General features: G+C 38.2%; 1 long non-coding RNA gene across 1 annotated transcript in view; it reads left to right on the top strand.

The window, feature by feature from the left end:
* The window catches only part of LOC121090693, a 154,864-nt gene extending 131,258 nt beyond the window's left edge, over positions 1–23,606 (top strand). The window contains exon 3 of the long non-coding RNA XR_005828663.1: positions 23,510–23,606. This is a non-coding gene — a long non-coding RNA (uncharacterized LOC121090693). The remainder of the gene's footprint in view (positions 1–23,509) is intronic.
* The last annotated feature ends 1,247 nt before the right edge of the window (positions 23,607–24,853 follow it).

Genomic DNA, 24,853 nt, shown 5'->3' on the forward strand with positions numbered 1-24,853 from the left:
AGCTATTAAGGAAAGTTTTGGGATATTTCTGGTTGGGGGTGGGGGGAAACATATATAGCACAGTATTACTGCTATAGTAACTATTACTGTTCATTCTTTTTAAAATGAGGAGGCAAAGGCAAAGAAAATGACCATGGAATTTAAGGTGATGTAAAGAGCTGAATGTACTTTTTGATGTGATTCTCATCATTCCTGCGATATTTTTCCATCAGCAAGTGATGCATGCAGTCCAATCTCACGGCAATAAAAGCTTTTAACTCAACAATCTGTCATAATCTTTCATACATAATATGTGCAGGACGATTCTGTTAGATTAGTTTTGAACAGAGTAGATGTTTTTTTCATCCCCTCTCAGCTATTGAGCTTACTTGTCATTATCTATGTGTATGAAACTCAGAGAAAACTTCTAAAACTCTTCTCAAAATGACTATTTCTTTGCTTTGTGCATGTATATGGCATTCAGTGTTTGCACTCAACAAGTCAACAGGGCCGAGCCTGGCATGTAGTGTCCAGTAAAAGTGATCAAGACAAGAAGAACAGACTCACTAATCATTTGGGAAATATCCTGCGTAAATTTTCAGAATTAATGTTCATGATGGTTTTCAGATACCATCTTTCTAAATTTCCACAGGGCACTGTATCAAATGCAGTGCTTCACAGTTTAGCTCAAAAAATATTTTGCCTTGTGGCAAAGGTGTGAAGTTCGTGGTGTTCGTTGATTAAACAAGAGTATTGGCTTATTCCTTCTGGTTTAAAAGGAAAAGTTGATTTACGTTAGATTCATCCAGAAAGCATCGTGCACAAGTTATTTTCCTAGTTGTAAAAAATTGTCTATCATGCTTCTTATGGAAATTCTCCTGGTGAAGCCCACATAAACTCAGGTGTTTAATAATTCTAGTGAAATATATCTATAGCTTCTTAAAATAGAGATCTCTTCCAACTGATGTTATGTCTACCTCATCCTGGGATTTAAGAGTTTAAATTGGATTCTCTTCTGTATCTAATCATGAACAACAATTAGGCAGTTGCTAACTATTTCCTATCCATTTCCATCTTCTGTGGATATGATGGTTCTGCGGTGTCAGTATGACTTATTAACACTAGTTAATAACTGTGCTAATAGTTATACTGCTTCTACAGTAAACAAAGGATAGATCTGAGTGAGAAGGTTCTGCATTGTTTCTTAATTGTGCGGTCTCCATTTCTGCAGAGATAGATGGTGAACTTTAAGAACTGTGAATAATTCATTTGTCTCCAGTAATGTCACGTGAAGGCAAGGATACTCTGCGGTCTCAGCAGCACCAACGACTTCAAAGCAGTATTAATCTTGGGTTTCACAGTACAGATATCCAGCTATGCTGAAGTCTGGTATTTTCTGCCTGTCACACGTTCCTGTGTTACCGCAGAACTGTTTGTGCAGCTATGTGGTGAAACAGATTGGAAAACTGATCCATCTTTTTTTTTTTTTTTCTTGAGAGAGATAAAAAAAGGAAGGAAGGAGATTGCAAAGAGGTTGTCTAATGTTTTACATCACAAGCTGTACTTTAAATCTTTCTGCACGTATCCGGAGAGATTGCTTACCTGTTATAACCTCCATGTGACAAAAGCAAAATAAGTCACAAGATTTAAAGCATCATTCAGAAGCATTTTGTAGTTCATTCTAGAATAGTGTGTATGAATTTAAAAACTGGTTAAATGCTCTGAGTACGTTTCTCCTGATAAAAGATGTAGCTGTCACATTGTAAATGACTCTGCTGCTGCCATTTAATGGTAAAGCGGCTCTTAATCCAAACTGACAGAAAACTGGCTTCAGGTGTGGAACAGTACCAGCAAAAGTGGAAGTGAATGATACACTTCAGAGCTTTGCAGTGCTCATAAAAATGTTAATACCTTAAGTACCAGGAATTAGCACTTTCTTATCTATAAATTCTATTATTGTATTGAGGTGTTTCTGAATTCAGCATCTCAGGTTGTACTTTCATAGTCATTAATAATAGATTTGTGCCTTTCAGGATCACCCAGAAATACAGGTATAATCTGCACCAAGAGGCAAAACTCTTTTTGTTCATTCTGTTCAAACTTACTAACCCGTGTGATAGGGAGTTTCTACCATTGTTATCCTTCTGTATATCACAGTACATCAGAACAGTATAGCCAGCGTGTAAAAGCAAAGAGACACACACGGAATTGAAAGCAGAAGGTTAAACACATTAGCCTAAGACAGTTCTAGTCCAGTAATAAGCGTGTCACAATTTGTGCAGTTGGTTGCGTAGCAAAAGTCAGCATCAAACACAAAGCTCAGAAAGCCAAGTAACAGTCTTGCATGAAATATAAAAGAGAAAAATAGTTTATGGCTGTTGCAGGGAGTAATGGCTGGGTGCTAATGCAAGTTGTGTCAGTGCCATGTATTTCTTAGGTTCATTTCAATATTTTGCTGTCTATTTGTATCTATTACAGCTGACATTTTTTTGTTGATCCCACTTCAGAAAACAAGTTACCATCATACCTTTTTCCTGCAAAGTTCAATGGTTACTGTTATTCTGTGGAAAAATGGAGAAGCTGCTACTTGTCACGTTCTGCGTTCTGGAGAACTGGAATTAGACCAAATGGTGTGCACTGCCAGAATCTGTAACTGAGCATGCATTTCACCTTTATAAAATCTTGTAAAAGGAGATGGTAATTTTCTAGCATGCTTCTTGACATGCATAGTGCTGTGGAACATAGAGAGACTTAATATGAGCCAGTCAGGCACTGGAGGAAGTAATCTCTTTTCCATAATATTTGAAATGGTTTGAAAAGCTCATGCTAGGAATTAAAAATCAAGTAATTTTCATCAAAAAACAGTTGTTGCAATAGTATCAACTGAAGTGCTCAGTAACATCATATCAGTTTCCAATAGAAATCAGTCATGTCACTGGTATCTTCTGGTTAAGTGCTTTAGTTTGCTTTAAATGCAAACAATTCAGTCCACTGATATCAGAAGTAGACTTGTTTGTGTCAAAACAAAATTTCTGACATTTCTTATGCTTGAAGTGTCTTAATTTACATTTACTTTGAAATTGCGGAGTTTGAATGTTGGTTTCTTCTGGAAATAGCATTTGAGATAAATGTGAATTACAAGCATTATTGCACAGGATTTGCCTTGCTGCTTACTCAGGATTTGACTGGAAAAAGTTTTGGTTTGGTTTTTACAAGAGACTTAATTATCTAGAATAGAAGAAAATTCACAAGAGTGATGGTGAGAGAGTACTGACAGTAGTCTAGTTCAGATGCTGAAAGGTCTTTGGGAAGGAGGAGTTTGTCAGAAAGTTTATTCTGGCTTAACTTTGTTGATGAGTTTTATTTTGCAGCCATTCAGATATGGAGTGTACTGCATTGAAGCTACCTGAAATATTCATCATCTAACCTGACCACTTAGAGCAGATCAGAGCGCCTAAATCTTAAGTAAAATATGAAAAAAAATCCAAACCCAAAACAAAATAAAACCAAACAAGGTTATAGATAATTGATGCTTCTGTAGACATTCTTCTGCTTGATAGTTACCAAATCCTAGTCATCTTTATAGTGGTGTGGAGCTTCCAGCTCCAATAGGCGTCTCTCAATGGAAGTAACACTAAAGTTGCACAAAGAATAATACATTTTTTTCTTTAGTCTGTTTGCAGAAAAAAAAAAGTATTTTTGCTTTCCAGCAGTGCTGTCACCCAAAAGGCTGGCAATAGCTAAAACAGAACTGAGTAGGCTTAACATACTTTTCCAGTTTTGTTCCTTAACCTCACCATGGTTGTTAGCAATTACTAAAGGTGTTACCTTGCTGTCCATGTTACCTGCTGTTCCTATCAGCAGACATGCTTTTCAGGATGGGATGTAAGATGTTCTTTTCTATGTTTATCCTCTGTTTAGAAGCAGATCCTTCCTTCCTCTAGCCAAGTCAGGCTTCAAACAGTTTTCCTTTCACTGGTGGTTTTCTTTCTGTGAACTCCTTAACGTGTGTTACCTTAAATCTTCCAGGATTGCCCAAGTCTAATCAGAATGATGAACTAGCCCCCCCCCTCCCAAAAAATCACGGAGCTGGCTTTGAAAATGAGAAAATAGAAAATGAGATGTAACATTATCATTTTATGTGTTGGACTGCTGTTCATCTATAGCTATGAGGCTTAGATTTATTTTATTTTCATGTTTGTAAATAAAACTGTAAATACTTAGCCAAGGGCATGGTTGTATAAATCTGTGGCCTAAAACAAGAAGAGAAATGTCAGAAGACTAAGGAAGGGCATCAGCTAGGTGATTGGCTTGTTCAGAGCTTTCTACTTATCTCTGATTCTTCAGTAACCTTTTTTTCAGACCAACACATTTGATTTTTGTAACTTTCTTTAGAAAGAAATCTCCTTAGACGTTTTAGTGACACCTGGTAGTTTTTTCTGATCCACTTGGGTGTTTTGCTCTTGCTGAAAGAGCCTTTCCTGGCTAAGATATAGTAACTTTCATTTTTTTGTGAATAAATGAGTATTCTTGGAAAGTTAAATATCTCGTCATAATTTGTTATTAACTGAGGAAGTAGATACGTTACTTGTAACTTGAATTGTATTCCCTTGTCTTTATTATTTATTTCCCAAGCAAGGCTGAAAAAAAATTATCCCAGGAATCGAGTGTCTGGGTTGTTTTAGTTTCCTTTCTTCATTGTTGTTTTTTGGGTTTTTTTTAATTATTTTTTTTAAAGTGTGTGAAAGCAAATAACATACATAATTTTCTATTCTACTGTTATATTATAAAATATTACTAATCTGTAAATATCCCTGAATAAATTCCACAGTTCTTGGACTTGCTTTTCTCTTTCCTATGCTTCAATTAACACTGATTCACATGTTTTTTCTTTACAGGTTTTCATAGTTGAAGGTCACAACTTACTGTGCCTCATCACCAGGTTCATGCCCTCCTTACCATACTTTTCAGCTTTATATCATACTTTATAATAACTGGAAAAGTAAATTAGAGCACAGTTGGTGCATTTACTTCTCTCTGTCTCTCTCTCTCTGGTACTGATAGGGCATCTTTTTGAAATAGGTCCAGATTCTAAGTGTCCTTTCTACTCCCTACCTGAAGTCAAGGGAGAGCTCTGCTCTGCCCTTGCTCCCTTGGACACCATGGTGGTGGGTCTCCATACCGTGACCTGGTTAGAGGCCACCTCTTGCCCTTCTGAGGGCACCTGGCAGTGGAAGCTGTCTGGGAATGAAAGTAATATGTTTGGTTTTTCTTGTTCTGAGATTGCTGTTTGCAAACTGTCTCCAGCTTTTTTATGGTGTTTACTTGTCTCTGCTTCCACATCATTCAACCTCCAAAATCCCCATGCAAAGCCCTGTTCAGAATACAAAATTTAAAGTATAAAGCAACAAAATAAACTGTGCCAAAAGATTTCAGAACACAACATTTAAATATCTGAAACTTCCAAACTACTGCGATGCTGATGTAGCAGTTCGGTTACTACTTGTTGTGAAAAAAAGATCATCAAGAGGGGTATCAAGACACACACCCCCCCCTCCTAAATGTAGCATGAAATCTGATATAGTGGGATTCAGACTGCTGCTTGCTTTTCTTTTCAAAGTGTTCTTTGAATATTATATCCTATGTAATTTTGGGAGGAAAAGGGGAGTGTTTTGCCACTTTGCCTTACCACAGTGGGGTAGTCAGCAGCCAGATTGGTCATGGGTTTAGTGTAAGCATCCTCACAGGAGAGACCTACTTGCTCAAGTGTGCTACAAAACATAATGAGAGGGAAGAAAAACCAAAGAACTGCAGTGAGGAAATGTTGGATCTGAAGCCAAAACACATTTCTCAGCAAAGGCTGAGGTAGCTTGTAATACTGCAAGCAAACACCTATAGAACCTGGGGTGGGAGGGCAGGAGGCTGGGGGGTGTTGTTTTTTGGGGTTTGGTTTTTTGGTTTTTTTTTTGAGGTAGTGGTGGTTCTTTTGAGAATAAAAGCCAGGTTTTGGTAATCAGTTACAGTGCATGTAGAAGTCACCTATGTTTTGTGTTGACTCGTGTAAAAAAACTGGAGAGGCGTGGGTTTTTTTTTTCCTCCAATGCATTTTATAATATTCCTTTTTGTTCATATAGCTACTGGACCATTGCAGCTGTCTCTTTAGAAAACACTGCCCTCTTCCATTTACTTACAGTGTTTTATGACTTCTTATCCTACTTTGAGGAGGGGAAAAAAAAAAAAAAGAACGAAACCCACAACAACAGCATGAAAAATCACTCAAAATTCTATTTAGAATAAAATAAAATTCTGTCATCAAGTTAAGTGCACTGCATTTGAAACTGCCATAACTTTTGAGCCTGGCTAGTAATGCTATCCTTTCATCTTATCCTGTAGGAGCTGGAGTAGGATTTGATAAATACGTAGAGGTAGTCTTTAAACTGCCAAGGTTTAATGATCATCCCAGGGATGCTTGGGACAGGAAAGATTCCAAAGAAATTGTCATCCCTTGTAGGAGAATACTTTGTAAATCATCCTGTGTGCTACTTTTTATTAGGTTAAGTATATAATCAGAAAACTTTTTTGGATCCAAAACTTTGATTGCTTTGAAGTCACAATTCAAAGGGAAAGTTATCTGATTGTTTTAGGGATGATGAGTAAAATACTGAATGGGAATGCTGGTTCAAGAAGAGTGCATGGGTTATGGACTGTCTCTTCCTCTGAGTTCCATATATATTTCTGGGAACTTATAACAAGACAAATTACCCAAGGCAAAGTGTGGTCAGGCTGCTGGCTTTTCTTATAACTGCCTGTCTCCATTTCTCCATTCATCTCTACTACCCTTTGAGGCAATGACCTTTCTTTGGTCTGCATCTGCTAGAGGTAATACACAGCAGATACTGTGTAAGAGTAGCTAACAGAGGATGCTTCTGCTTTAGTGATGATCTGAGGACAGATAATATGCTGTGCTTAGCTTCTTTGTGATTACTGTCTCTCATTTGATGATGTTCAGGGCAGTTACAGAGGCAAGAAGAGCAGACCAGAGATTACAGCCAGAGTAGTATTAAGATCCAGTTAGTACAATCTCCTATAGAAGTTTAGTTCAATTTAATTTGTCCAGTTTGAAACTTACTTGGTGAGACAAACAAACAAAAAGTAAAAAAAAAGTACCATTTCCACACAGGGTAGACAATAATTTACTCATTACTCTCTGGGATATTTTCTTACTCTAAGCTTTGCTTTCTGCAGTAGATGCTCCTGTCAGAAACATGAATGTATGAGGGGCTCACATGGTTAATGAATTTAAAGTAATTTTATGCCAGCTGCTTATTTTGGATCTATGAACCGTAGAATTCAGAAGCAGCTCCCTAGAAAAACATACTTTTATTAGGTTTCAACAAACCTTATAAAGTACACAAAATAACCTGAATATAATATAGTTTATGAAGTGTCCTTTAATGCATCTGCACATTTATAGTTATTATTTCTGATAGTTGAACAAAAAGTTGTCTTGAGTTTTTAAATTACATTGTTGATCTGTCCATTTCACTATTCATTTATTACCTACTTGTAAACCACGTAATGGATCTTGTGAACCATACAGGTATGTATCCCCAGGCACAAATGAAAGAAAAAAAACCCAACTGTTAATTTTGCAAAATAAAATACAAGACTAATGCAAATGAAAAATAAATTACTCCCATCACATTTGCCATCCAAGCTATTCATAACGTCCCAGAATTTAGCTATGTGTATCTTGCTGTGGTAACAAGCAAGTTAAATTTATGTTATTGCAAAACTGTGTAACTAATTGGCAAGATTAAATAAATAACTCAATCTGTATTTTCCTGGCTAAAAATGTTTATGTTTTGTTAGCAAACATGCTGTCCATCATTAGTTACCCGTTAATACTCATCTGTTCCTTCAAACACTCCTGTAAATCATTTGATCAGGATACAGCTCTGCAGGGGTTGCCAGCTATGCTGTCACATCAGATGGTTCCTCCACCTTTTTTCCTTCTTGGATGGCAATCACAGGATGCAAATGGCAAGTGCTTATGAGATATTTTGTAACATCTGGTTCTTGATGGGCTCCTCAGGCAGCTGGGCTAGACACACTGGAAGAACTTCTGAGCTGTTCTCATAATGAAGTGGCTTCCTGGCCTCTTAAATGTGGTGTCCCCTCCAAGTGCCGTTCAGATGTGAAATGATCTGCACGTTATATCTTGCCACAGAGTCCAAAGATGCAGATTATTATACAGTTAGAAAGTACAAACATATGGTGTAAATTGAATGTGCTGCATAATCATAAGGCAAGTGGACAGCTGTGGGTAGTCTGTTGTGATGGCTGCTGTGTTTCACATCAGCATGTGAAAAGCCAAAACAGCTGAGTTGTGGCAAATAATTTCACAAAGTTTGGGAGCTACAAGGCACAAAGTGGAGGCAAAGGGAAAGAACAAGTAGATATTTTGATTTTAAATTGGAAACAAAAATATGCTTTATGTGACTTTCGTCTATATGATATATTTTTTTTTTTGGTAGGTGTTCTTAGGCTGCAGGTTCTATTTTACAAATAGGTAATCAGGGGCTCTTTATAGCCTAGTGGGCTTTCAGGCATTACGGAAAATGTTTACCGCTAAGTACAACTCAAGAGTATTTTCCCAATGATATGGAGTTTCAGCTTCAAGTAAATATAATGCTTAATATTCAAGATTGCAAAACATGTACCAGCCTAGTATGTTAACAATGGTAACAGGAAACCTAAAAATAGAGAGCATATATTTTGACAATTAAATTAAATCGTTGTTATCTAACCACACAAGTGGACTTGACAGTTATTTGTAAAATACATGGTTTCTGGTTTATGTCATTGATTATTGTCATAGATAATCAAGATTGTTGTCTTGATAACTATTTGTCAGGAAAAAAAGAAAATGAGAACATAAAATTTGAGGAAGTTTAGATATCAAATTTTTAAAAAAAAAAAAAAAAAAGAAAAAAAGTGTAAAAATATGGAGATGAAACCAAAACCACATCACACTTCAAGTATTTTCCAAAAGGTTTTTACTTTTTTTCACAATGTAGTATTTTTCTGCATGAATTGATACCTGATTATAGCTAAATCTCTGAAAGCTAAAAAATAAATCATTCCAATTTGAGTAAGCATATAAAACTGGAATACTTTTAACATCTACTTGGAGTCTCTTTGAAGAAATAACCTGAATCGAACAGGCTGCATCTGCTGGATTCTTTGAATTGCTTTGGCAATAAAAAGAACTTCAAGTAATCTTGAAAATGTCAACATTAACAGTACACTGATGTAAGAATACCTTCTTTTAAAGAGGAACTTGGGATTTATTGTTACAAGTAAAAAGATGAAATAAGAGAAATTACAGATATTGCATTAGGAGGAATTAGACCATTTTCTAATTGTCCTTTTTTCGTTTCCTTGCTATAATGTATTTGAAGATATGTCAACCTCAGGTAGGAATTTGCTATTTTTCAAATTTCTGAACAAGTAAAAGAACTTCTGTGTTACAGCAAATAAGGCTTTTCGTTATTAAAATTCTTACAAGATTTCAGTTAGACTTTTCTCTGGTGAGTGGAAAAAACAGTCCTCAGCATCGGTTGAGGTGTTGTAACAAATTAGAATTTAATAGTCTTTTTTTTTTGTGTGTTTTGTTTTATCACTAGATCTGTATCCGTATTTTACTCTTGATGTAATGTATTTGCTAAAAGGTTTTTTGAACCTTTTTGTATTTTGATTTGAATTCTTACAGATACAGAATTGCGAAGTAGCTGATCTTCTGATCCTGTGGCTGGAAAATTAAAGTAGATACAAATTAATCTGGGTATAAGAAATTGTAGTGGTTCCCTGGAAGAAGAAAAATTTCATTTCCTTTTAGTGAATGAGCTACAGCTCAACATGTTTTTCTGATATGACTTGCAGTGCAATGTTCTGGAATGTGCTGCCATGGAGCATGTAGTAATCTTGTCATTTTATCAATTCTTGTAGGAGAATTCGGCAAACTAGTTTCTTAAACAGAGAGATAGATGTATATAGATCGTGTGCTATAAGTTACGGGAAAACTGTGTCTATATTTAAGAAAGGCAAGAAAAGGGAAATAAAGAAAATTGTAGCTGGAAATTTCTCTTTGAGGCTTTGGTTTGGAGCCACCTGTGTGGTTCCTTTGTTACTTAGGGATTAATCCTGGCATGAGATTCACTGGTCTGTGTGAGGAGCCCAGGGGAACTGCTGTGCTCTACAAACTGGTTGGCACCGAGGCTAGCGAGGTGCTTGGTGCAGCAGCATTAGTTCAGCAAAGCATACAAATTCCTTCCAAAAGTGCAATGCAAATTCGGGATCACCCTAAAATCTTGGCTCCTGGCAATACTTGGTTGGTTTTTTTAGTTGAGTTGGGTGTTTATTTGTTTTGGGGTTTTTTTCTTCTCCTAAAAACGTTAGTGTCTAAGAGTGAATTAGTATAAATGCTGTGCATAGATTTTTTGAGAAATTATACCAGCATCATGGATTCTTCATCTTGAGCAAGATGCATTTAAAAGTGGAGTGACTTCTTTCCTTGTATCTCTTCCTTTTGAGTTGAGAATTCAGTTGAGTAGTGTAGTCGTGTTGGAGCAGCTTTAATTACTAATTGGGATTACTGGCAGGCAAGGATATGGGCAATAACCTATCACTGGAGAGCAACAGAGTATGTTGGTGATAGGCTATTTTTCTAATAACTTCATGTGTATTTAAGAGGTTTTGTAGAATCTCACACTTGGGAGAAAGAACTAGGGTAAAGCTCAGCAAATTTGCCCTATCACTTAGTAAGTACTGTTGCACCATTAAAAAGACCAGAAACAAGCTACTTGTTCAGAACGGAATTTCCTCCTTACCGCAAAACAAGGTATATGCTTCTTCTCCATTAAAGTATAAAAACTTAGAGAAAGGGTTATATTTAAATGGACACAGATTGGTTGTACATTGATTTACTGAGGAGAGTATCATGAGTTTACCAAGTCATTTGAATGCTAGACAGCTGTGAAAAGATAAGCTTCTTTTAAGTTAAAGCAATTGTCAGAGTCATTTCCATTATAAAATTCTAGTCTCAGCACCAGAGCAAATCTCTGTTTCAGCTAACATTGCTTTGAAAAGCATCTCATTGAAATCTGCAAGTAAACAAGCAACAGCCACTCTTTCTGCCTGAAAAAAGGCGACAATTCCACGTGGTCGAAGGCTTACCTGACACGGGAGCTTGTATTGTTGGGCCTTTACTCTTAGGCATCACGTTTCCTTACTCTGCTTTCTTCTCTTTCAGAGCACAGAGTGGTATATTTTTTAATAAGTGACATTTTTACATCTAATGCATATATAATAGTGTTTGAGGCATCAACACACTTTTCATAATTTCACACTGCTTTTTGAATTTACAGGCTTATTAAAATGTTCCCATCCCAGCTGTTCCTTGTGTTTGCTGGGCTGAGAAAGAGCTACTCTGTGTAACCATACAGATAGCAGGGCTTTGAAAAGTTCACTTTTTTGAAGTTATGCGGTAGGGAAAAAAGTTTTGTAGATGAAATTTATTTATCTGCTGCAAGGTAGAAAGACTGTCCTTGAAAATGACTAGACTAAAGTATAACCATCCGATTGTTTGAACTGATACTCCTGTTAAATTAGCTCCCCATAAGAAAACTGTACTACTCAAATGAATAGATGACATCAGAAGCAGTTTCATTAGTGCTTGGCCAAGCTTTTCTTCCAGAATAGGACCAATATTGAGCAACTAGGAATGCTTGCTTCTCTTTTTACATTATATTTGCTTCATGCAGGTTGACGCTAGATTTCTTTTATTGACTTAATGCAGAGTGAGATTATGACCTGATTCCTAAACTGAAAAAAGCACATACAGACAATTTCTTTTCTAAAGAGATGAATAACTATAGGAATATGATAACATTCAGAGTTGGAACAGCTAGTGTTGCTGTCTGTAAGCAATATATTTGCTTGGCTGACAGCACTTTTTTAAAAAAAATAAAATAGGAGGGAATGAAGTACTGCCTTAATGCCTGTTGGAGCTGAACTATGCTGTACCAGGGTGTACAGAGGAGGGGAAGATGTCTGCAGGACCACCAAGACCCTTATGCTGAAAGAGTGGTGCTGAATGGGTGGTAGTGTAGCTTTGTGCGCTCAGAATAATCCGTTCAATACAAGGTCAGTCTTTTTCCCATGGATAAGGATGGTTGAGGGATGCATTATCTTTGAAACAAGGAGGGAATTTGGAGCAGATGTGTAGAGTAATGCCTTGCTCTCAGCTCAGCTTTGGGGCTCAGTTCAACAACATGCTGCCCTTGGTAGAGATCATGGCAAAGCCAAACTTTAGTTATGAATCATGAAGCCAACTGATTTCTCCATTGACATATGTTTAGAAAGTTTAGGGGTGTTATGATAGAAAACCATAAAATGTCACACACAGGAATAATTAACATCAAACTCATTTTCTCATTATATGTCCTTAATGCTTGCATTTCTGAGCAGAAATGTTGCTAACTAAACCATAGACAAACAAACCAAGTAGAAATATAGGAATTACTGAGTAAGCCATGTTGCTCTGACAGACCTTCATACAAGCTTTAGCAGTTTAGTTTAGCAATCAATGGTTTTCAGACCACTTTCATATGGCTGTAAAGAGGGTGATATGTGCTGGCTTGGAAAATCTTCAGATCTTCACTGTATCACTACTTTATAAGAAGGAAAATGCGGGATTTTTATTCAGACTCTTGACTTAGTTTTGGGTGGAATCCACGCCCGTTAATTCAGAAGTTACCCATACAGGCACATTTTCTGCAAGAAAAAGCCCAACACAGTAAGTTCTGTTCGGTATTCTGCATTGGCATTTTATTATGCTAGTGCAAGACTGTTACCTGAGCTCAGACTTTGGGGGGTTTAACTCTGCCTTTGACATAATTCCTCTTACTGCATTTAGAAAAATAGCTGAGCTTTCTGTCTCATTTTCTGTGTTGTCAGCAAGATACATAATTTCTGTAATTTCATTGTTAGCTTGTAATAAATCAGGACTTTTTTTGACTCATGAACCCCATAAAGATGATCATAGAATTTTTGTTATGAAGTAATTTTAAAATCTTGTCCCAGTGAGAGCCCTTCTTTGGGCTGATTGTATGCTAACATGTTGTCTTCCAGAGGCAGCAACTGTCATAAGGCAATGCTGCTAAAGATCTTTAATTGTCTCAATACATCTTAGTGTGCTTTAATGCTTCTAAATTAATTAGGCAATTTAATATTGTTATTAAGTCTGGAATTGCATTACTTCAGCAGAAACATAAAGGTAATGTGATTGTGTGCCATAGGAATGGAAGCACCTGTGTTTTTAAGGATTATCCCCAAACATTGCAATTATTTAGTGAATGTGTACTTCAGAAGGTTCACAGTACATCTTGCTCTTATGCTCCGGGGGGGCACTTAAAACCTTACATGTAACTTATGACTTACAATAAAAGGTCAAAAACCACAATTATAGGATGTCTCGGAAACAGAGTATAAGAAATGAAGGCTATTGCCAAGAGCCTAAGTGCCTGTAGAAGCAGAAAATACATTAAATAAAACATATTTGTAGGGAATACACAGCATCCTGTATTCCAGGGAAAGGCAATAATAAAATAAAAACTAACAGTCCCTGCCAGTCTAACCTGGGGACTTTTCTTCTTACCTTCAGATTTGTTTATTGGCTTAAAGATCTTTTTGGTTTTGGTGGGGGTTTTTTTGTGTGTGTTTGTTTGTCTGGTTTGGTTTTGTTTGTTTGTTTGTTTTACACAGAACCTAGCTGGGTTCCTGAAAACTTTCGTATTGCTGGCAGCATTGGTTCACATCACTTTGAGATTGGTCTGATATAGTTAACCTTTCCTCGAGGAGGAAAAGGGGCTTTCGCTATAATTTCACCTCTGCCTGTAATGGGAAAGAAAAGATAATGAATCCTCTTCCCAGTTTCTGAGGTGTCTTAGTTTTCTTAAATATTTAAAAATCTAGAGTCATCTCCGCTCTTATCATCTATCAAAAAAACCCCCATTGTTTTCTTTGCTTCCCAAAACATCACTGTGAAAACTGTATATACAGGAAAACCAGAATTATTATGCTTTGGGGCATATCACTTCTACTGTGAAGGTATAGAAACAATACTACTGCTCATTGATTTAAATTGCAATAGAGAAGGAAATGTGTATAGGCAAAAAACCCATGGTTATCCCAGCTAGAAAATGCAACTGGGTTGCTCTCAGTTCTCAAGGGAAATGTTTACTTCTACATTTTGTCTAGATGACAGCACTTCCATTACTGTAATCACCTGAAAAATCACAGAATAGCCAAGCAGCACTGCAACACAGGAGTGTTCTTATGCCTGTTCTTATGATACTGACTGTGGAAGTCAGAGCCTACATACGGTGCACGCAACTTCTGGTCCTCACCTACTCTCTGTCCTGGTAGGATATATGTGATTCTGTTCCTTTCATAGATAACATCTCAATTAGAGCTTAATCTCATATACCACCAACTGAGTTTATATACTTCCAGAGTTATTTACAGTATTTTTTCTCACATTAACCCACCTGAGCAAGCATATATCACCAACAAATGTTGATTACTACTGCCCTCAGGAGTAATCAGTTGCAAGCTTTTTCCGATACTCAGAGTTAAATAAATCCTGTGCAAAGTCAAACCTGTATTATCTGAGCAGAAGAGTTAAATGGTGATAGGAACCCATTGGCTCATTTCTCCTGGGCCATCTGTCTAGTTTTAGTAAAGTATTGGCATTGGGGTGACATAATATACTTTGTAATTTTAGGAGTCTGATTTGTTGATTAAATTGTCAATTTAATGACAGAATGTGGCATGACATAAGGGTTTCATGTCAGGGTTGTTCTCCTTCCAGATATAATTTGTTTCTTTTTTTTTTTTTTTTTTTTTTTTTCTTTCCTCGCTTCCTTGTCCCTTCTCCCCACCAGCCGAAACTGGTTATCTTTTAGTTTGTATAAACATTCAAACAAAATTCAAGATACTGATAGGGTAGAAATGGCTGAGCTGCTTTTTCCAATACTGAAGTTCTGTATGCAAATTAGATAAAAAAAATTAGTAACAGATGTTTAACTTCAGTTGCACAGAAAGCCATACTGCAGGTGATCTACAGAGGTTAGCAGATTTTCAGACATGGGCAAAGGCATCTTGCAGTTCCAGAGCTTCCTTGTGATGCTCACCCATAGGGGATCAGTAGTATGTCCCTACAGTGAGCATTTCTCTGCGTTTTTGCTCCTCAGCCCTGATGCCTCATTGCTGTTCACACCACCACAGAAAAGCAGCGACCGATAAGTTACATTCCTTAGCAATGAGAAATTTTACTTAAAAGTCAAAATCAGCAGCTTTTCCTACACTGGTTTGTGTTATGTTAGATGTTGCTGTCATCTGTAAATGGTACTTTACTAGATATATATACAGTCCTGGGGCTTACGTAGAGTTAGGCTGTCATATACAGAAGTGCAGATCTCCCTGTTGTGCACCAGCATCCTAAATGGGCAACCTGTGTCTTTGGACATGGACATCAGAGAGCGCAGTGGCTGCCAGGCCATGCAGAACTCCCTTTGCAAGGCAGCAGAAGCATCCTGCTAAAGCCTGAGGTTGTTGCCCACAACAACTTGGACATTTCACACTGTATGGAGCTGTAGCCTGTGGGAGTTTGTTTCGATCCTAGTTCACCCAAAGATCAACCCTTCAGGGCTCCCTTCTGCGGACCAGAATGGCTGAGCTGCTGCAGCCACCTCTGTGGTGCTGCTGGGGGACGGGGACAAGGCCTGCGCTCAGCCCATGGCGGCTCCCCTGTGCCGCCCCGTCCCCTGGCGCTGCTGCCTGCCCTGCTGTGGGGCCTCCATGGGCGGCCGCCCTGCCCTGCCCCGTGACCCTGCTCCAGCCTGGGCCCTGCGCGGGCCGCAGCTCCTGCAGGGCACGTCCTGTGGCTGTGACCCCCCCGGGGCTGCGGGGTGACCCTGCTCACCCTGGGCTGTTCACACTGTGGCGTCTCACAATTTTTTAAAAGTTATAAAGCGTGTTGCCCATCCTGAGCTGCCCTTCCCGTGAGGCAGCCGGGCGCAGCTGCGGGCCCCGCCATGCCCTGCGGTGGCACCTCAGAGCCGCTGGAGCGGGGGCAGCCCCCGCCGCTCCTCACAGAGCCCCGGCTGGCACCTGGGCACGCACACCCACAGCAGAGGTAAACCCAAGCCCTGTTCGCTCAATTTATTTCATATTCAAAGTGAGATTTGTACGTGGCTCACGCCACCGCTACCACGTTTGCTGGTGTCCCCGAGGTGTGCAGGAAGGTCTCTCCCCTTCTTGGGGACGCCATTTGCGCCTCTCCTTTGGGGTGCCAGGGGGATAGCCACAGTGGCAGGAGATGGTGCAGATGCCTCCATCGAGTGTGCCAGGGTCCTGCCCTGGGCCCAGGAAGCCACCCACTGTACAGGGAACTGGGATTCAGGCCGGAGCTGATGCCCGTCGGCCGGGCTGCCAGTCCCGCAGGGCTGCCGGGCCTGGCCGGTGTGTGGGCAAGGTGGCCCTGGCCGCAGGTCATGCCCTCACCCTGTGGTGGTTTTACAAGGATCAGTTCCTTTCTGAGCTGTAAGGATTTAAAATTGCTCTTTAATTTAAAATACATTTTAAAACTAAAAGTGATTTCTTCAGGTCCACAAATAGATTCAGTAAAACTTCTTGGATACAGAAGTCTAATTGCAGCAGATGCAAATGCAGCTGTTGTGTCTGTAGCTCTTGGGTGTGGAAGGAGCTGAGCATTTAATATTTCATGACCTTTTTTGTTTGCTCAGAGACATAGTTTTATATGTTTGAATATAAAAGCTGCATTGCAGCCACTGTCTGGGTTCATTTAGGGGGTGGTTTATGGTTTGCGTGTACATATTGTTAACTTTTTTGACGTAGGAGAGTAGATTTTGGTAGGTGAGTGTGGGAGATTATTGCCTCTTGCCAACAATTTCTCTCTTCTCTGTGCTTATAAACATCTTTATCAACCCCATAATTTCTCATAAGAAGTTTCATTAAGACAATAGTTGGGTAATTTTGTGTATACTTCGTACAAAATGGAGTTTGAGAAGGAATTCATTATTATTGAGATTTTCCTTTTTGCCTAGAAGGCATAGTTGGGAAGGAGCAAGTTATGGGACATCTCCTACTTGGGTACCCCACTGCACAGGCAGCACATTTCCATTAACAGACTTGCCATCCCTTTCCAGGAATGTCCATCTGCTTCCAACTGATAAAGCAGCATATTACTTGCACTGCATTCCACTGCCTCATATGATAATTCAAAACTTTACTTATGCTTTTCTACTCTCTCAGACTTAACGCACCAGACATGTATCTTGTGTACATGTCACAGCCAAATGTTTCCTGAAATATTGAAATTTCTTTTGTTTTATGAGATTTTTTTGTTATTGTTGTTGTTTAGAGAAATCGGTGACACTGAAAACCATGAGACGGTGAAACATCTTTCTCAGTTTCAGTGATAGGTGGAGAAAAGGCTGTCCGTAAAGGACTCATGAATAGCTTAAAACTTTTGACTAACTGTTAACAGTGAAACTCTGTATGGAAGAAACAGAGTGGTATGTTTGCTCAGGATGGTTTTTTTTTTTTTCAGATAAGGTTGACTTCTGTGAGAAAGAGTATGTGGGTTTTTTCCATGTGTATATATCTTTAGTGGAGCCTGAATGGCTGGATGGATCAGAATATTTATAGTTTGAACAGTGGATGAAAGGGATTTCAAGAAACAGTTATTACAGTTACTGATTTATGATCGTGAGAAGCGAACAATTGGGATGGATTCATCAAACCAGGTTTAAATGTGCTGTGTAATGGATGGAAGTCATGAGCTACTCCTAAGGCTTACTTCATCGCATCCTCGAGCCAACAACTGAAATACATCAGTTCTGTTGAATCATCCTTTGATGGAAGCTTTTCCTGTGTTGACTGCACAGTCTGTACAGCTCAGAGATACATGCCTATAACTGTGAAGATATCTATAGTTAGTGGGATCACTTCCTAGATTATTGATGCTGATAACTGTATACCAAATAAGTGAGCTTCCTGATTTCATCTGTTTAGCCATGATAATCTTGCAACGTCATGTAAATTTATACATGACATTTAACAAACTGTTTTTTAAAAAATAATCTTTGTTTTCTTAAAAACAGATGTGCTAGAAGTCAGGCGTTCAGTAGGCACCCAGAGGAATCAAAATCTAAGAGAGATTCTAATCACTTCTCAGATTTTAAAAAGCCCTTGTGATTACATATCAGATACATAGAATATGTAAGTGATAAAGAGCAATTAAACTGAAGTACTCTTCTAGTCGTTGTGTTTTCCTGATGTTTTCCTTTTTCCTAACTGCTTGTGCTACTGTATTCAGACACTGTAGTACACTTATGAGATGCTTTGTATATGAGCTGAACTGAGTTGAACACTTTTACACTGAGCAGATCTATTTCCAAAATAGCCACTCAATTTGCCAATAAAACACTGAAATCACGATTCTAGAGTCAAACAAATGTGATATGTCTAGGCTGAACAATTTTTGAGCTATAAGACTACCAAATTAAAATCATACCTGAAATATCCTGATTTTGTTTTACCATACTCCTCAGAATTTCAAAATACAGTTAAACCTTCTAGTTATTCAGCAGCTGAAACAGATTTGGCTGAGCCAGTACTATGAATTGACACCTCTTCTTTGAGAACATTGTCTAAATTCAATATGTTAATAATTAATTTTTATCTCAGTTAAACTGGATTATTTTTATAATTATAATTTTCAGTCATCCTCAAAAAATACAAGTTGAATAAATTGAACAAACTGTTGTCTGACACTAAATTTGTCCTTTTATTTTGGCCTTATGGAATTTCTGCTACAACCTCAGAAACGCAGAAGATGATACAGTTCAGTGGTGACTTAGTTGACATTTGCACAATATAGGAAGAACTTTCTTTGTCGCTACTGTTTAGAGCAGACACAGGGCATCAATTTGTCTTTTAAGTCCAAGTTCCTAGAATGAGACTGTGCCTTCTTCTTCCATTTAATATATAGGGTATTCTAGAACTGTTATTTCTTAATGTAGCCTTTTGAAGCAGTTCAACGTGAAATGCAATATTAACATGTTTATTGGGCTATAGATGGTGATCCCATCATTTCAGATTGTGTGAAGGGGACCATTGATAGCCAGTGATTGCAATGAGGTCTTTGAGCACATCAAGCGATTCAGCATTTTAAATATTACTTCCGTAACAAACATGGAACTTAAATTGATCTTGTGCTTCTTTTAAACTCCATTTGACAGGTCTAGCCTCCGAACTTCAAGAAGTGAGTTCACAAAGACATTGGCAAAAAAACAAAAAAACAAACAACCCCCCCCCGAAAATACTTCTCCAGTACATTTCCAGAAAAATTGTAAACAATTTTGTTTCACTTTTTTTTTAAAAGAGTTATATTTTTAATGTGTTTTTCTTATTCTACCATATATTCTTCTAAATGCATGAGCCATGATTACTATACTGATAGTGCTCATTTTTGAGCTATCTAATCAGAAAGCTGTACAGTTCTGTAGTACCTCAACTTTGCAGATCTCTTACCTACTTTTGACCTGTGCTGGCTTGAGTTGGCAGCTTGTGCTTGGAAACTGGCTTGATTCTTTTTGTCAGTCGTACAAGAAAAATCTCTTTTTATGAATGGACTCTTTCCTTAAGGTAAAAAACGAACTCTTAAGAATGTGAAAATAAATAAACAACAAAAAACATGTTCCCAGCAAGCAATGCTGTTTTGAACTAGGTGTGGCATGTTTTCCTCATATCAGCGCAAGGGTGCTTTTCAAGTGTATATACATTGCAGTTGCAGTCTCTTACCATCCAGCTTTGATCTTGTCTTGGTCCAGAATGATTTTAACCTCTGTCTAATGAGATCTAGTGAAAGACATGCAAGGCAGAGACACCTCTTTCAGCTTGCAGCCTTTTTTGTACCTGAAACTCAAGAATCAAAAGATTCTCTGCCCTTTAAAGTCCATTGGAAATAGAAACTGCAAGGCTGATATTACAATATGCCTTTTATCTGATTTTGTGAAGTCATCAGGGTTATAGCCATAAAACTATTAAAATGCCTTTCATCTGTGTAGGTAAACCTATAGGCATTTTTGAGGATGATAAGCGTGATTTGTACAGTGTTGATTTAATTTTGGCATGGATCATTTTGGCAAGAAAGTACGAATATGTAACTACGTCTCTTCAATTTATTTTTTTTTCCTCAGGGCAAGACCAAAATTGCCCAAAGTTCATTAAAAAAAAAAAAGGTCCCATAAAGTCACCTTGACCTGTTGATAAACACTCAGGTGAAATATCCATCTTATCATACACATAGTTTTACTAGTCTGTGAAATTTATTTCTGGTTGTGAGAAACCTACTTCATGATACACAGGAACTCAGTTTCCAAGTGCAGGTTCATCTTCAGCCTGGGTTTATTGGGTTTTGGTTTTGGGTTTTTTTGTTTTGGACAAGCGTCCCTGAAAGAATAGAGGAATAATGAACTGTATCAACTCAGAATGGTTCAAACCATTGTTTTCCAGGTGTAAAATCCAAATCAACCTTCCCTGATTTTATCCTGGGTATTTAAGATGTTAGCAACTACATTTTATGATGTGTATTACAGGTCCACCCTCTTATTAACATATAAGCATCTACCTCCAAATGCTTTCTGTCAGATAACAATCTTTCTTTCTTTTCTGAAAGAATCAAATTGGACCAAGATGGAAAGATGTGTGGGGATAAAACTTTGACATGTTTGCTTCAAATGGACCTTGATGTTCTGCACAAGCTGAATTGCCAACAGATTTTGATTGCTTTTCATAGAGAGTAGAGTTTATTAGTTTTGTAGCTGAATATACAAACAGCACAAGCTTATTTGAGGAGTCTTTGTTTACTGTAAATTAGGGCAATGAATTCCAAAGTTATGAGTCACAACCTGCATTGTTGGGGGAGTAAAACTGGATTCTTGATAGTAATGCCATAAAATTAAAATATAGTAGAAAATTACTGGGAAAAAAATTATTTATTGAGAATAGCTTGAAAAGCTAATTTAATAATGAGTTAGTTTATTTCAAGCTAAAAACATAATAACTTGATAAGAGGGAAATTATTAAATGTTATTAAAATTCCAGTTTTAATTGTCAGAAGCTGTAATTCCTCAACTAAAAGGAGGAATTTGCAGTCTTAAAAGTGACTTAAAACTGGCTTTGGCAATGAAGCAGATTTTTTAAATTATTTTTCTGCATTGATAGTGTGAATGAGTAATGCTTTTCATCCTTTATATTTTCTATATAAAAAATAATTGAACTATTAATTTTTAAAGTGTTTCTAAGTCTAATTCTCATTGTTGTTTCATGGGTGATTGTACATAAGATTTCCACCAAGGACCTTTTAGGACCTCAATTCAACAATAGCCAGCACATGCTGTGCAAGTTGTAGTTTAATAGATGAGTGAATGACTAAGGTGTAGATTCACTGCCACATCACTGAAGTATTGAAACCAGAGCTGCTATTTTGAAAAGTCTGGAACCATCTTTCCTGATCCACAAGATTGAGCTCTGCCACCAAAGGCTCCACAACACCTGTACAGACCTGCATCACTTTAGAGTGAAAGCTCTTTCCATGGGGGAGGTGGTTAAATGATGCACCTGAGTTCCGTGGCTGCTCCTTGCCTCTGAGTTTTGCTTTCTTTGCTGGTGACCTTCGGTGCAGACATGTTTCCTTGTGCTGCACTTCCTCTGCATTGTGGGTCTGGGAGCAGTGGCAGAAACAGAGTTTGAGTAGCAGTGTAATGGCTCAGCAAAGAAATGCCTAGCGAAAAAAAACGCTTCAGGAACTGGGTTTGGAGTGATTGTATCTCACCTAAATGTTGGCCTGGGTGGAGAAGGGTATCAATGTCTGCTCTTATGACAGTTTGCCACACTGATGTGTCCAGGCTCCTTCCAGTTAAGAACTGCATGGCACTCTTTCTAAAACAAATAATCTGTATTCCTTCCTTCCTGGCTGTATTTCATCTGATCTTGTTTCCATTCCACTCATTCTTGCAAATACAGCCTCTCTTGTCTTCATTTGGTGTAAGGTTTGCCTCTGCTCTGATGCACTGTGTTTCTTGGCTGTGCAGGGTTAGCGGAGGGCATGGCTGTCTTCCAAGAGAGCGTTTTACCAGAGGAGGGAGAGACTTTCCTGCTTAATGATGTATCAGAACTGTCTTACAAGTAGTAATGGGTAGTAAATGTGTATTTTCTTCTGTTCTGCAAATGAACTGGAATATAATCTCAGTCTAGTTCTGTTAATAATCTCAGCCTTGTTGTTGTTGTGGGTTTGGGTTTTTCAGTTTCAGGGGTTTTTGTGTGTGTTTGTTGGTTGAGTTTTGGTTGGGTTTTTTTGTTTGTTTGTTTGTTTTGTTGGGGGTTTTTTGTCCCCCAAGAAACTGTGCATCCAGAATAGCCAGTCAGTTCCCTTCTCGGGTCAGCTGCTTCTTGTTATAACACCTGGGAGTGAAATTCTTCCATGCTGATAAAGGCTGAGACACTGAGCAAACACATGGAGCATCTGTTGATTCAGCATCATTCTTCTGCGTTTGTTATTCAGAGGGGTCTTGAAGCCTTAGGCTGCAATGGCAGGCAATAAATGAGTAAGGGCACATGGTTCCACTTGGCTCTAATTATATACAATGAAAGGGAACATGGTAGTCAGTGGTTAATCCGTCTCCTACACTTCTGACTTTAGTAGTTTACAATTTTTGCAGAGGAAAGTGTGTTGTTTAGGTTTTAATTATTATTTTTGCTTCCTCTGTAGTTGTGTCAACTTTTAAAAGCAACAGTATATTAAATGCAGCTGAAAATATAATGTATGGAATACGTTAGGGGTTTTTATTTTTCTAGCTTTTTACATTTTTTATATGAAAATTAATATTCCAAACCAGCTTTCTAAATTGGTTAGCTTGAGAGACTGTCGAGCTGCTTCTGGTGTCTGGGCAAACTCAGCATCCCATCTCTCTCTGTGCCCAGAGGTGCCAATTTCCAGGCACAAGCCAGCAAAGCTCCCTTGCTGACTCAGCTGCAGACTTATGTATGCTGTCTTGGAGAAACTGTTACCCTCATTCCAATTTGGTCACTGGGTTTGAAAAATCATGCGTAGCCCTTTGGGGGTAGGTGTGAGCAGCCCAAAGGCTTGTCAGTACCACTTCTCCAGATTTGTGATACATGCACAGTTTAATTGTTCTATTTTCGGCTAGGTCTCTCTCTAAGATTAAAAATAATAAAATATTTAGCAATAGAAAGTATTAATAGTTTTTGCCTTCTCTTGGTCCAAAGGAGGCCTTTGGCTTGTATGGCTGTGCCTCCCCCGTGTGTCCATAATCTATTTTAATAGTTTTTCTTCTCTCTTTTGTTTTGTTCACAGCCTACATGCTGACATACTACCAGTTTTGTTTCCAAAAGAGAAGTTCACAGAGCTACACAGTGCCTGATCCAACTAGCCACTTTGATGCTCCTCACTGGACCATGTAGGTAAACTTCAAAGAAACATATATAGTCACTTACATCTTTCCAAGCATAACAGGGAACAGCTGATTTTTGGCAACAGTGCTCACTTTGCGAAGTCATGGCCTTTTGTAATTCATGGACTACAAAATCATTTATTAAGGCCCTCCAACTTTGCAATGTGTTTTATCATCAACAGGCACACAAGTGTAGACCATCATATGTCACGATGTGTTTGGTCTCCTTGTCACATTGATTTTAAGTTTTTGAGGGTTCTGGGAACACTGTGATGCCTGTCATTCCTGTAGGTGTACCTGAGCTAACTCTTAACAGCAGCTGCAGCGGCGCACATTTCAGCTGAGACACAAAACGTAGCAGAGATATTGAATAAACTCTCAAGCAGTTGGCAAATCTTGAGCTTTTTTGTTATTACAGCTACGCAGCCAGCAGAATAAGACCTACCCTGTAAGAGGCAGGCTGAACAGGTTTACGTGAATGAACCCCTATGCTTGTCTTTAAGAAGAGTAGTGCAGTGGCATAGTACTGGTAATCAGGAGAAAGATGCCTTCAGGTTATTCTTGTTGATCACCACGAGCTTCTGCACAAACCTTTAAGTTTTCTACGAGTTTCAGAAAAAATAAAAAAATGCAGCCAATATTCTGCCTCCAGGATTTCCCTGCAGAATAATTCAGTCTTTCTATAGCAGAAGTGAGAATCCAACAATTTGAATTCAATTTCTTGAAAAGTGTGGTTTCCCTTCTGAGTTTGATATGCTAGCTGGGTTTAGTTTCAACAAGTCATTTCCCTCTGTGAGAGTAAACCTAGGGAAAGAACTAAATTGTTCTGATTAAATTGCCAGCATTCATTATCATTTTACTACTTTCTCCCTTGTATGTTATGCTGGTTTATGTCTCAGTTGCAGTGGCATTTAAAATAATTTATGAGTCGGTAGGCTGCAGCGTTTATGTCTGTGTTACAGTTGTTCTTTCTTTTATGTTCCTCACACATTTCTGTAAAACTTCCACCTTGGTTTGCATTTCTAATTTTGTGGAAGTGAACTATAAACATGGAAATATAGCAGTGGTTTAAATGACCTGTATTTACACATGCTGACATACTCTCCTTACGCAGAAAACAGCTCTCCTCACATACTTGCTTTAGGGACTGTGGCGCTGACAGCTTATTGTGATTGTTTCTGGAGTGCCCTGAGATTTCAGTCACTCGGTTCTATGTGGAGAAAGCTTCTAACCAAGCCGTCTCAGGA

This window comes from Falco naumanni, chromosome 6, assembly GCF_017639655.2.
Source record: "Falco naumanni isolate bFalNau1 chromosome 6, bFalNau1.pat, whole genome shotgun sequence".
In the NCBI taxonomy this organism is placed as follows: domain Eukaryota; kingdom Metazoa; phylum Chordata; class Aves; order Falconiformes; family Falconidae; genus Falco; species Falco naumanni.